This window comes from Galeopterus variegatus, unplaced genomic scaffold (genome assembly GCF_000696425.1).
Source record: "Galeopterus variegatus unplaced genomic scaffold, G_variegatus-3.0.2 Scaffold2632, whole genome shotgun sequence".
Lineage (NCBI taxonomy): Eukaryota > Metazoa > Chordata > Mammalia > Dermoptera > Cynocephalidae > Galeopterus > Galeopterus variegatus.
Window position 1 is genome coordinate 268,864 of NW_007728743.1, and position 12,168 is coordinate 281,031.

Here is a 12,168-nt window from a genome sequence, read left to right on the forward strand (position 1 = left end):
CTGAGGGTTGCGATCCGTTGCTGGTCACGAAAAAAGACAAAAAGGAAAAAAAAAAAAAAGCTTATATAAGAAGCATAGGATAATATCTTTGCAACCAAGGGGCAGAAAAAATTTCTTAGGTAGGATACAGAAACAATAGCTATAAGTTTTAAAAATGTATAAATTAGAAATTAGCAAAATGTAAACTTTTCTTCATTAAAAGAAACTATTAAAAATAGAAGAGAAAAATTTTGCTAAGTGCATACCTGATGAAAGATTTATAGACAGATTTTATACATATATATACATATATTTTAAAGCAGTGCATCTCAATAATAGATTTTAAAAAAATAAAAAATAAGCAAAAGACTTTAATAGACCCTCACAAAGAAGACATATGAATGAATAATGAGTACATGAAAATGTAATTGGTATTATTAGTAAATCAAGGAAACAAAAGTTACAAATGAAAACAAACAAGATTCTATACCTTACCAATTAGAATGATTATAATTTTAAGAGATTGACAACACCAAACATAAATGAGGATGTAGGACAACTGGAATGCTCATACATTGTTGATGGGGATGTAAATTGGAATAATTAATTACAAAAAAAGTTTGTGAGTCTGTTGTAAAATTGAATACACACCTATTGTATATTTCAAACAATTCTACTCAAGTATTTAACCAAGAAAAATGAAAATAAATATTCACAAAAAGTTTTGTACAAGAATAGTTGTAGAAGCTTTGTTCATAATAGTCAAAAAAATAGAAATAATTCAAATGCTCACCAATAGGAAAATTGATAAATTGACTATGGTATGTTTATATCTAAAATGAAAAGAAAAAATAGAAAATTACCTTGGAATGAAAGAAGAACTCAAAGGAGCATGAAAAAATTCTCTGAAGTAAAAAAATATTCCGTATATTAACAGGGATGGGGCTTACATGGGTGGTTGCTTTTGGCAAAACTAATTGAACTGAAGCCTTAAGATTTTTGCTTTTTATACTTTGTATATTTTACCTAAACAAAAGAGAGAACAGTAAACAAACATCAAATTTCTTTTTTTGTAGTAATATGAGTTAGCAATTTCAAAACTACTTTCTGTGTATTCTAGGCTTGAGCAAATGAGTAAGTATACTGAAAACAGTAAGAGCCCTGTTTCTCATTTTTGGGACTTTGAAATATCAATATGAACTCATGGTTTTTAAGGAAGAGAGAAATAAACACATAGATGTGAAAGTGACATGATATATGTCATATTCCCTTTCTCTGTTCACTAAGAAGGCCTAGAAGCAATGACACTGGTAGCAACGAGCACAGCTAATACCCTGATCTTGGTTTCTAAATACCATTTTCCACTAAAAGATGTCAGAGCCTTTTTAAGAAAAGCAGATTCCAGGCCTGGGATATGGAAATTAACAAATGAGTCTACAATGTCTTCCACTGTCTTCAATAATAAAGTAATCAAAGAATGATAAAGACAAATCAAAAGGACATAGTTAGATTTAAGAGGGTCCCACTAAACAAATCCGATATACACTGAGCATCAAAAATAAATAATAATATTAATAAAATACAGTTCATTTCACAGAACAAAAACGCAAGCCATCCTAATGAATAAATAAGCAAATAGACAATTCTTTATAAAGCATTCATAATTGTTTTTAGTAAGAAGTGTCTATTTCTTTATAACAGTGAAAATAGAATTTCTTATACTCAACTCGGACTTCTAAAATATATATCACTGTACCTTATACACAGTATGAAGTTAAAAAATATTTGTGAAGTCTAGGAATGAAACATAGTAAGGAAAGCAAATGGTATTACTATCACTTCATAGTCTTATTTTTGACACAACGTACTATTATACATTTTTCAATNTGTCTTCAATAATAAAGTAATCAAAGAATGATAAAGACAAATCAAAAGGACATAGTTAGATTTAAGAGGGTCCCACTAAACAAATCCGATATACACTGAGCATCAAAAATAAATAATAATATTAATAAAATACAGTTCATTTCACAGAACAAAAACGCAAGCCATCCTAATGAATAAATAAGCAAATAGACAATTCTTTATAAAGCATTCATAATTGTTTTTAGTAAGAAGTGTCTATTTCTTTATAACAGTGAAAATAGAATTTCTTATACTCAACTCGGACTTCTAAAATATATATCACTGTACCTTATACACAGTATGAAGTTAAAAAATATTTGTGAAGTCTAGGAATGAAACATAGTAAGGAAAGCAAATGGTATTACTATCACTTCATAGTCTTATTTTTGACACAACGTACTATTATACATTTTTCAATAAATATGGAAACAATTTATCCAAACTATATATTTTTATTACATTTTAGATAGCAAATTATCTAGTCAACCATATAAAAAACCTACTCCTCTAAACAACATCCTTTTCTTCTTGATGCTTTCCATGACAGAGTTCCCAAATATTTCACAAGGGAATCCCATACAGAGAAAATGAGACACACACACTGCCAGAAATGGGACACCAGGGAGCTTACTGGGATATTAATACATGTGAGTTACAGTAAATTAAACTAAATGAAGAGCTGTCACATAAGACATTGTGCCTACTGATTGCATATGAACGATTCTGGCCGAACTGCCAGTCATCACCTATTCACTGGGCATTAAACCAGGAAACAGTAATGTTTGCTTCTATTTGCAGTGGCAACAAAGAACAAAATCTGCCTGGTTTTTGTAATTTTGCTCCTGCTATATTCTCAAACATCAAATATGCATTATTTGCTGTTGATTAATTTCATATTACAGATCAGATCTCCAAGATTGCATCACAATTTTGTTAACCTGGATGCTTAAAAAAATACTTGGTATATTTTTCTTATTTTAATTTGCAATAATTTTCTTTATAATTCTTTTTCTCCTATTTCCTACATTTTTTCAAATAATCATAATTTTTTTCTCTTAATTAAAAGATATTGGAATATAATATACCTTAGGAAAATAGATGACAAAAGACAGCCATTAAGGCAAGTTCATTAACCTGGTTATCCAATTCCAGCTAAAGCATGGCTACACTAAATCTAACCTCAGCTCATCTTTTTCTCTCTAGTAACTGACCTTTTACAATTCAGTGGAAGAAAGTGATTGGTTTTGCTAACTTTCAAGTAAACATCACAGCTTTACTTTTTTAAACCAAACACTTTATTCCATTCAAGTTCTGTTATAGTAGATACCGTACTTGGGAAACAAAAGTCGATCACTCAATTTATGTGTCATATAAAACCATATAGCTTCTCTATGCCACATCTCCTGTCATCTTGTACTGATATGTCCTCATAGAGCATAAGCATGAGATAATGGGAAAAATCCTTTAATTTTACAATGAGTTAAGGACCAGATTCCAAGGCTAAGCAAGTTAGATAAAGAAAAGAAAACCTCTTAGTATCAAGAAATTAAGTAAATAATACCGCCTCTGTGGGACTGAGTTTTCTCACTTTGAAAATTAGCGTTAAACTAGATAATCTCAAGAGTTCATTATATATATTATATATAAAAATGTGAAATTTGTGGATTTAAGTATAAGCACCCTTAATGTCTCTTCTTTTTTTTTTTTTTTTTTTTCCTTTTTGACCCCAGCCGCACCGCGCTCAGCCAGTGAGCGCTGTGAGCGCACCGGTCATCCCTATGTAGGATCCGAACCCGCGGCAGGAGCGCTGCTGCGCTCCCAGCACCACACTCTCCCAAGTGCACCACGGCTCGGCCCAATATCTCTTCTTTTTAGAAAAAAAAAGCAATCATATAAGATCAGAGCCTCACCCTTGTGACCTTATTTAACCTTAATCACATCTTTAAATTCTCTATCTACAAATACGATCACAGTGGTGGTTAGGGTTCCAACACATGAATTTGGGGAGGAAGTAATTCAGTCCATATCACCCACTCACACAGGCTACTCTAAAGCATGTTTGCTCCACTGGAATCCCGTGTGCTAAGCAGACATTGAGCCACCAGCTGTTTCTCTTTGAAGTTTGTCATGAAGCAGTACCCATCTTAGTAACACATTAATAAGCATTGAATAGTATTTCTTACCACAATTTACTTTTTTCTCCTTTCCCATTTAGTTCTTCTCTCAGATTATGGTTCTGAGAGTACCCACCATAGCACTGTGAGATAAATTGTATACATACATCTTTCTCAGGCCCTTCTAGATCAAGCAGACAAAAACAGTTTGTAACCAATAGAAGATTTGAAACCACATAGTTAGCACATATTGAGCCTTGTACCTAGGAAGCAGAAAATACACATTTTTTTCAAGGTAATATAAAACCATTAAAGAGTTGAACAGGAAATAGGTTACATAGGAGTTTTCAACTTAATTTTAAAAAGTCAATAACATATAGTCTCCATTATCTTACAATTAGATGGGAAATCAACATAAGAAAAGACACAATATGCTACAAAATATAAGCTTCATAAAATCAGAGAATTTTGCCTGTTTTTTTTTTCACGATGTAACCCAAGGACCTAGGACAGTTGGCACGTAGTAAATATCCAATATTATTTAAATGAATACATAAAGAGTTATTCCTTTAAAACCTGTATCTAGAGAATTAAACACATATTTGAAACACTGATGAACTAAATGGAACACAACTGTTTAGAACTGAAGGGAAAAAAACTTTATATTAAATATTGTAGGATACAGCTAATGCTATTCAGAGGAAAATGTATGTCTTAATCGTGTTTTTAAAAATATTAGGAAAGCCTGAAAATTACTAAATGAAGTCATCAATTTAAGAACACGGAGAGCAAACCAGAGACATTATTTTCCCATGGGAGACGTCTCTCCTGCTCTATTTATTAATTTACTCAATTATTATTTATATCAGTATGAATTCATAGATATTTATTTTATACTTTGAGTGATAATCCAAAAGTACCTTATTGTTTTTGTTCCTCACATTATTCCAGGTTTGGCTATTAGGATCTCTTTCAGTTGGCTCCTGCATCTCTCTGAGATATTGTCATCATGGCTTGTGTTTTTGTTTGTTTTTGAGTACTTATTTTTTGGCACTACAAAATGCTCCAGGCTCATCCTGTATATTTCCTGCTCTAGTCCTATAATAAGCCATTTCTCCAAAAACCTCTGATTCCTTTTATTGCAGAATAGGATTAGAAACTGTGGTCTGAGTGCTATGTGTGCTTGTTTCTATTGGGGCATCATATATTTTAGGTCCTTTCACCTGACAGAGCAAAGAAATACATGTTAGCATGCTAACCCATGTATACACACATGTATTAATAATGCCTTTTTTATCCTTATTTCTTACATTTGATATCTTGGGCCCTTCCTGACCTTGGAAAGCCTTCCAGGACTACTGATTTTCTAGAGATAGTAAAGAACTGGCCTGCAAGTGTATCTTTCATATACTAATCAATTAATCCAAAGCCCATACCCCATCCACCTCCCTTATGCTCTCTTACCCTCTGAGACTCTATTTCTCCTCCCCTAATCAACCCAGGACCAGGTACCGGACAAATAAAAAACTAGAGACAACTAGTATTATCATGCCCCTTCCTCTTGGGAATTGTAACAAACTATCTCTTCAATGGCAGGTGTCGCCTGATCTTCTTAGATGTTAGATCGTTGATTTCTTTCTCCAGTTTTATAATTTTCTGTTTACAGATCCCTTAAACATTTATTTAGATTTTTACCTATGATTTCATTTTTATTCTAATGTAAATGGCATTGCATTTTAAATTTCAGATTCAAGTTGGTTATAGCTGATATAAGACAATTGACTTTTGCTTATTAACCTCATATCATGTGACCTTGCTATAATTAGTTCCAAAAGTTTGCTTGTTTCTTTTGTAGATTTGAGGGCTGGGGGAGTTTCTACATAGACAATCATGTCATCTTTTAACAAAGTTTTATTTCTTTTTTCCAAATCAGGAAATATTTTGTGTTCCTTTTCCTGTCTTTTTGCAGTTGCTAGCAATTCCAGTGTTGAAAATGAGTGGTGAAAATGGACATCCTCACTTTGGTTCTGGTCTTTGAGGGAAAGTGTTTGGTTTTGCACCATTAAGTATTAGGCAAACTGTAGGATTCTGGTAGATTTTTTAAAAAATCAAGTGTAGTAGGCTTCCCTCTATTCCTAGTCTGGTCAGAGATTTCATCATGAATGAGTGTCAAGTGTTTTCTGCATCAATTGATGCCACTGTGTAATTTTTCTCTTTTAGCCTATTTTTTTGAGGAATATTTTAATTGATTTTGAAATTTAAAACCTGCCTTGTATACCTGGAATAAATCACACTTTGTTGTGGTATATAATTACTTTTTCACCTTGTCAGATTTAATATTTTCCTGAGAATTTTTTTAAATATATCTCTGTAAGATTAGTTTTCTATTCTTATAATTTCTTTATATGGTTTTGGTATTAGAGTAATGCTGGCCTCATATAATTAGTTATAAAGTATTTCCTTTGATTCTATTTTCTGGAAGAGAAAATAGAGGATTGCTCGCACTTCTTTCTTAAATGTTTGATAGAATTCACATTGAAACCATCTGGGCATGGTGCTTCCTTTTCTGGTAGATTATGAATTATTGTGTCAACTGCTTTAATGGTTATAGGACTATTAGGAATATTTATTTCTCCTTGTGCAAGTTTTGGTAGTTTGTGTTTCAAGTAATTGATCCATTCCAACTAAGTACTTAAATTTGTTTGCATAAGTGTTCATAATATTCCTTTGTTATTCTTTAATGTCCATGGGATATAGTATTGATCCCACTTTTTTAATTCTAATATCATTAATTTATTTCTTTTCTCTTTTTCTTGGTTAGCCTGGCTGGAGGTTGCAATTTTACTGATTTCTTTCAAGGAACTGTCTTTTGGTTACATTAATTTTCTGTATTGATTTCATGTTTTCAAGTTCATTGATTTCTACTCTACTTTTTGTTTATTTCATTCTGCTTGCTTTAAGCTTAAATTGCTCTTTTTTCTCTAATTTTTAAGGTAGAAGCTTAGATTATTGATATTAGATATTTCTTCTTTACTAATTTATGCATTCAAAGCTATAAATTTCCCTTCAAGTACTGCTTTTGCTGCATTACACGAATTTTGATAAGCTGTATTTTCATTTTCATTAAGTTCAAAATATTTTCTTAATTTGCCTTAAGACTTTTTGGGCCATATATTATTTAATGTAATGTAGTGTAGTGTAATGTATTGTAATATAATTCAATTGATTTCTAGTTTAATTCCATTGTGGCCTAAGAACATGCTTTTCTATTTTCAAAAAAATGTGTTAAAGTGTGTTTTATGGCACAGAATGTGGTTTATTTTGGTGATGGTTACAAGTGTGCTTGAGAAGAAAGTGTATTCTCCTATTGTTGGATGAAGCATTCTATAAATGTCAGTTAGATTCAGTTGATTAATGGTGCTACTCAGTTCTGATATACCCTTACTGATTTCCTACTTGCTTGGTCTATCAATTACTGAAAGAGAGATTTTAACTCATTTTGGTGTATTTAGATAATTCACATTTAAAGTGATTACTGATACAATTGGATTAATATCTGCCAAGTTTGTAGCTGTTTTCTATTTTTTGCACTTATTCTTTGTCTTTTTTTTCCCTTTCTTTTCCTGCCTACTGTGGCTTTAATTGAGCATTTTATATTATTTCACTTTCTCTTCTTAGCATGTCAATTTTACTTTTAAAAAAAAATTGCTGTTGTCCTAGAGTTTTCAATATACACATAAAAGTAATCCAAATCCACTTTCAAATAATACTATCACTTTATGAGTAATGCTGTTACCTTATAGTATTCTCAATTCCTCCCTCCTTTTCTTTATAACGTTGTAGTCATTTGTTCCAGGTATGCATTTGTTATCATAACAAAATAAATTGGTATTATTAATGTTTTAAACAATTATATATTGGAACAATTAAAAATAAGAAAAATAAAAGATGCATTTCATCTTTATTCCTTCACTGACACTTTTTCTTTCTTCATGAAATCCGAATTTCTGAACTATATCATTTCCCTTCTCTCTATTAAAAATTTTGGGGGGCTGGCCAGGTAGCCCACATGGTTAAGGCACAGCCTTATAACACCAAGTCAAGGGTTTGGTTCCCCACACCAGCCAGTCACCGGAAAAAATATGTGTGTGTGTGTGTATGTGTGTGTGTGTGTGTGTGTATACACACACTTATAAATTTTTAACATTTCTTGCCAGGCAAGTTTGCTGGCAATGAATCCCCTCAGTTTTTAGTTTATCAAAGAAAGTCTTTATTGTTCTGTCACTTTTGAAGAACAGTTTCACTGGATATAGAGTTCTAAGTGGTAGGATATTTTTCTTTTAATACATTAAATATTTCACTTTATTCTGCTTGCATGGTTTTTGAAGAGAAGTGTAATGCAATTCTTATTTTTTTTTTCTTCTGACTTCTTCCAAAATTTCGTCTCCTCTTTGACTTTTTTGAGTTTGAATATAAAGTGCCCAGCAGTAGACTTCTGGTATTTAACTTGCTTGGAGTTCTCTGAGCTTCCTAGATCTGGGTTTAGTGTCTGTCATTAATTTTGAAAAGTTTTCAGAAATTATTTCAAATATATCTTCTGTTTTATTTTCTTCTTCTAATTTCCTTCTGACTTCCTCTATATACACATTTTACACCTTTTAAATTGTCTTACAGTGCTTGGATAATGTGTTCTGGTTTTGTTTTTGTTTTTTCACTATTATTATTTTTTTCTTTCTCTTTCAGTTTGAGAAAGAAACTTCAATTCTTTTGTGGGTCCAAAAAAGTTCATTGATCCTTAGTTTGTTCATCCTTATTGTTGTAAGGACAAAAGTGATGATTTTCCAGCTCCTTGCATTTAGAAGTTAAAATCAAATGTCTCCCAAACTAGTTTTTAAAATAAGAAAGCACTTTAAACAATTCTGTACATATAAATTTGAAAACTTACATATAATAGATATTTTTCTAGAAAAATATAAACAAAATTGACTCACAAGTAAATAGGAAGTATTAATATAAGTATTAATAGATTCAGTTGGTAATTCAAAATTCCTCACAAAAAGACTCTAGGAACAAAGAGCTTTCTGAATAATTTTTGCAAGTCCTTTGAGGGAAAAAAAAATTCTTAGCTATTAAACATTCTTTCAGGAAATAAAGAAGAAAGAAATATTTTTATTAGGAATCTAGGGAGAAAAGGGAGCTTTCTTAACCTGTTAAAGTTTGTCTAACAGAAACCAACAGCAATCCTACTAAAGAATGGTGAAACTTAGAAACATTCCTACGGGAAGTCAGAAACAAGGCAATGAAGCCACATATCTCTATTTACGTTCAGTGTTTTACCTTTGCTCCTATCTATCTAATAAAGCAAATACAAGACAAACCCCTTATTCTTTCATTACTTAGACGCAACACTCTTGTGTCTTATATGCAGAAAGCAAAATTTCGGGCCAGCCCCGTGGCGCACTCGGGAGAGCGCGGCAGCTGGGAGCGCAGCGACGCTCCCGCCGCGGGTTTGGATCCTATATAGGAATGGCCGGTGTGCTCACTGGTTGAGCGTGGTGCGACAGCACACCAAGGGTTGCGATCCCCTTACCAGTCATGAAAAAGACAAAAAAAAAAAAAGAAAGCAAAATTTCTACCAGAGTAATATTTTTTCCTTGAAATCATATGTTTATATTATGACTTTTTAAACATACCTGGATAGTTACATTTCTTTTAAAAATCAACATAATTTATGTATATATATCGTTAACAGAGTTCATTTTGACTTCTGAAAATGCCTCTTGTTATAGACCTACCACACTCCAAAACCAATATAAAGCAGCTATAATTACAAATAGTTTTAAAATTGGTTCCTATGAAAGCACTGTATGCTTCAGTATTTCTACACATTTATTATTACTAGATATTGACATTAATCTTTCATGTATCTGTTATTTCAGAAAGCTTATCTTAATTCAGATTTCCCAGTGAAGATGGACTGATAAGTTAATGATTTATGTTGTTATCAATTTAATAAATATTCCTATATTAAAACTTTCCAGATCCAATCATTTTTACTTAGCACAATCTCTTTGCCAGACTATCCCTATGAATCTCTAAAACTTCCAGCCCATAGAGTAACAACTAGTATTAGCTTTATCTTGGTGTGTAACAAACTACCACAAGTTTAAAACAGCATCCATTTATAATCTTACAGTTTTGTAGGTCAGAGATTTAGGATGACATGGCTGGGTTCTCTACTCAGGGGCTCACAGGGATAAAATCAAGGTGTCAACCATCTGTGTTCTCATCTGAAACAAAGGGTTCTCTTCCAAGCTTATTCCTGTTATTGGCATAGTTCTGTTCCTTATAGCAGTAGGATAAGTCCCCATTTTTTTTTTATGGCTATCAGCCAGGAACTTCTCTCAGCTCTGAAAGGCTGCTCTGAGTCTCCCTACATCTCAGGAATACAGAACTTCCCTCACACTGAATCCCTCTCATGCTTTGAAATTCTCCATCTCTTCTGCCGACAGCCAGTGAAAACTCTCTGCTTTTAAAGAATTTATGTCATTAAGTCAGGCCTACTGGAATAATATGACTGTAGTCAGAACGGAAATTGGGCCTGTTATTTTTCCAGAAATTCAAAAAAAATGTACCATTGTTAATTAAGATAAGGGATGTGTAAGGTGAAAGTGAAGTCTCACAGTTGGAGAATTTGTGGATATTGCTGGAGGAATTGGATGTGCTCTCTACTAAGCAGATAATCCTTCTTCCCAAAATGCTTCTGTCTGGGCTAGAAGTTTTCACCCCAGATGGGTAATCACCAGTAGGCATGTTTGATCTTTGTTCCTGACTATTAGAGTTGAAATGAGAGAAGCCTGGACCCTCAACCCTTAACTACTGGTAATACCCTGTATCCAATAGAACAATTTTTGGTGTCACACTACTTACTACTGCCCTCAAAATCTCGTAGTGGTACATGAGACTCTGTGAGCTGGATTCCAAAGAGAGTGGCCAGAGAATTACTGATGCAGTATGCACTCTTCTTGCAAATAGTTAAAGAACAGCAGAGGACATAATTTTCTTCATGCCATTTGCACCTTGTGTTGCTAGAATATCCCACATGGCCCCACCTAGAACACTTTGAATCCAGGTCTTATAGGGCTCCTTGAGAAATTTTTGATGCTAGATCCCCACTGCAAGGTCCTCTACAGTGAGAAGTTCCATATTTTGCCTGATTTCTGATGCCTTCCCCATATGCTTCAAACACCAGTTGACTCTGGCTCAATCATCAGACTTGAAGTAGAAAGGTGCTTAGTTGCCTGGGTTTGGATGAATAAATACATAAAGGTTTTGTAACACAGTTGCTTGGTCATGCCCAGATTCAAAGTTTGAAATAGCAGTCTTGTGACTATAGTCACAATGAAAGTGAAATCCTCATGGAATTTCACCAGGATTTATAAAACTGTGGAAATCTGCCATAATACATTCCTGGAAAGAATATTTAACACAGCCAATTTCACAAAGGACAAAGTGCTGTTCATGATGATGAGGTAGCTCAGCATGGCTAAAAATGGTCAAAAAATACCTCCACAGAGAACTTGATCACTTTTTTGAGACAAACTGAAATATCTGGGGATGTAACATTCTGCTTTGTTACAAACATGCCAGGCCTCCTCAGTTGTGTGGATACAGGTTTCTGCTTCTCTGAAACCTTCTGCTTCTTCTGCCTTTCCCTAGGCAGCCCTCCACTCTTGAGCCGTTCTGTGTATTTGTTGACAAGGATAGATGATATTTTCTCTATTACAAACACATTGTTGAAATTAATAAAGTCTTCTTTTTCCTAACACAACTTGCATCATTGCTTTCTTCAGTGATCAAAATAGGCAATAGCTTCCCAAAACAAGCTAAGTCAAATTTTCTAATTTTCTTAACATTTAATGAAAAACATTCTCAAATAGGAATAATCAGATGAGCTGTGATGGTTCTATCCAAGAAAAAAATTTTAATTTCTCAATAGATACACAACAAGACCTGTTAGCAGTTTGGGTCTATGAGAGAACTTCAAGAAATTCATGAAAAACATAGAATTGAAAGATATATGAATCTTTCCATGAACTTTTTGAAGTACCCTCATATTTGTAAGCTCCCTACTCTGTTCCTTTGACCTATTTGTCTATTATTTATTCAT

The 12,168-nt window shown here is 33.0% G+C and overlaps 1 pseudogene; it reads right to left on the reverse strand.

Moving 5' to 3' along the window:
* Positions 1-10,547: 10,547 nt before the first annotated feature.
* LOC103598485 lies at positions 10,548-11,777 on the reverse strand (annotated as a pseudogene).
* Positions 11,778-12,168: the final 391 nt, after the last annotated feature.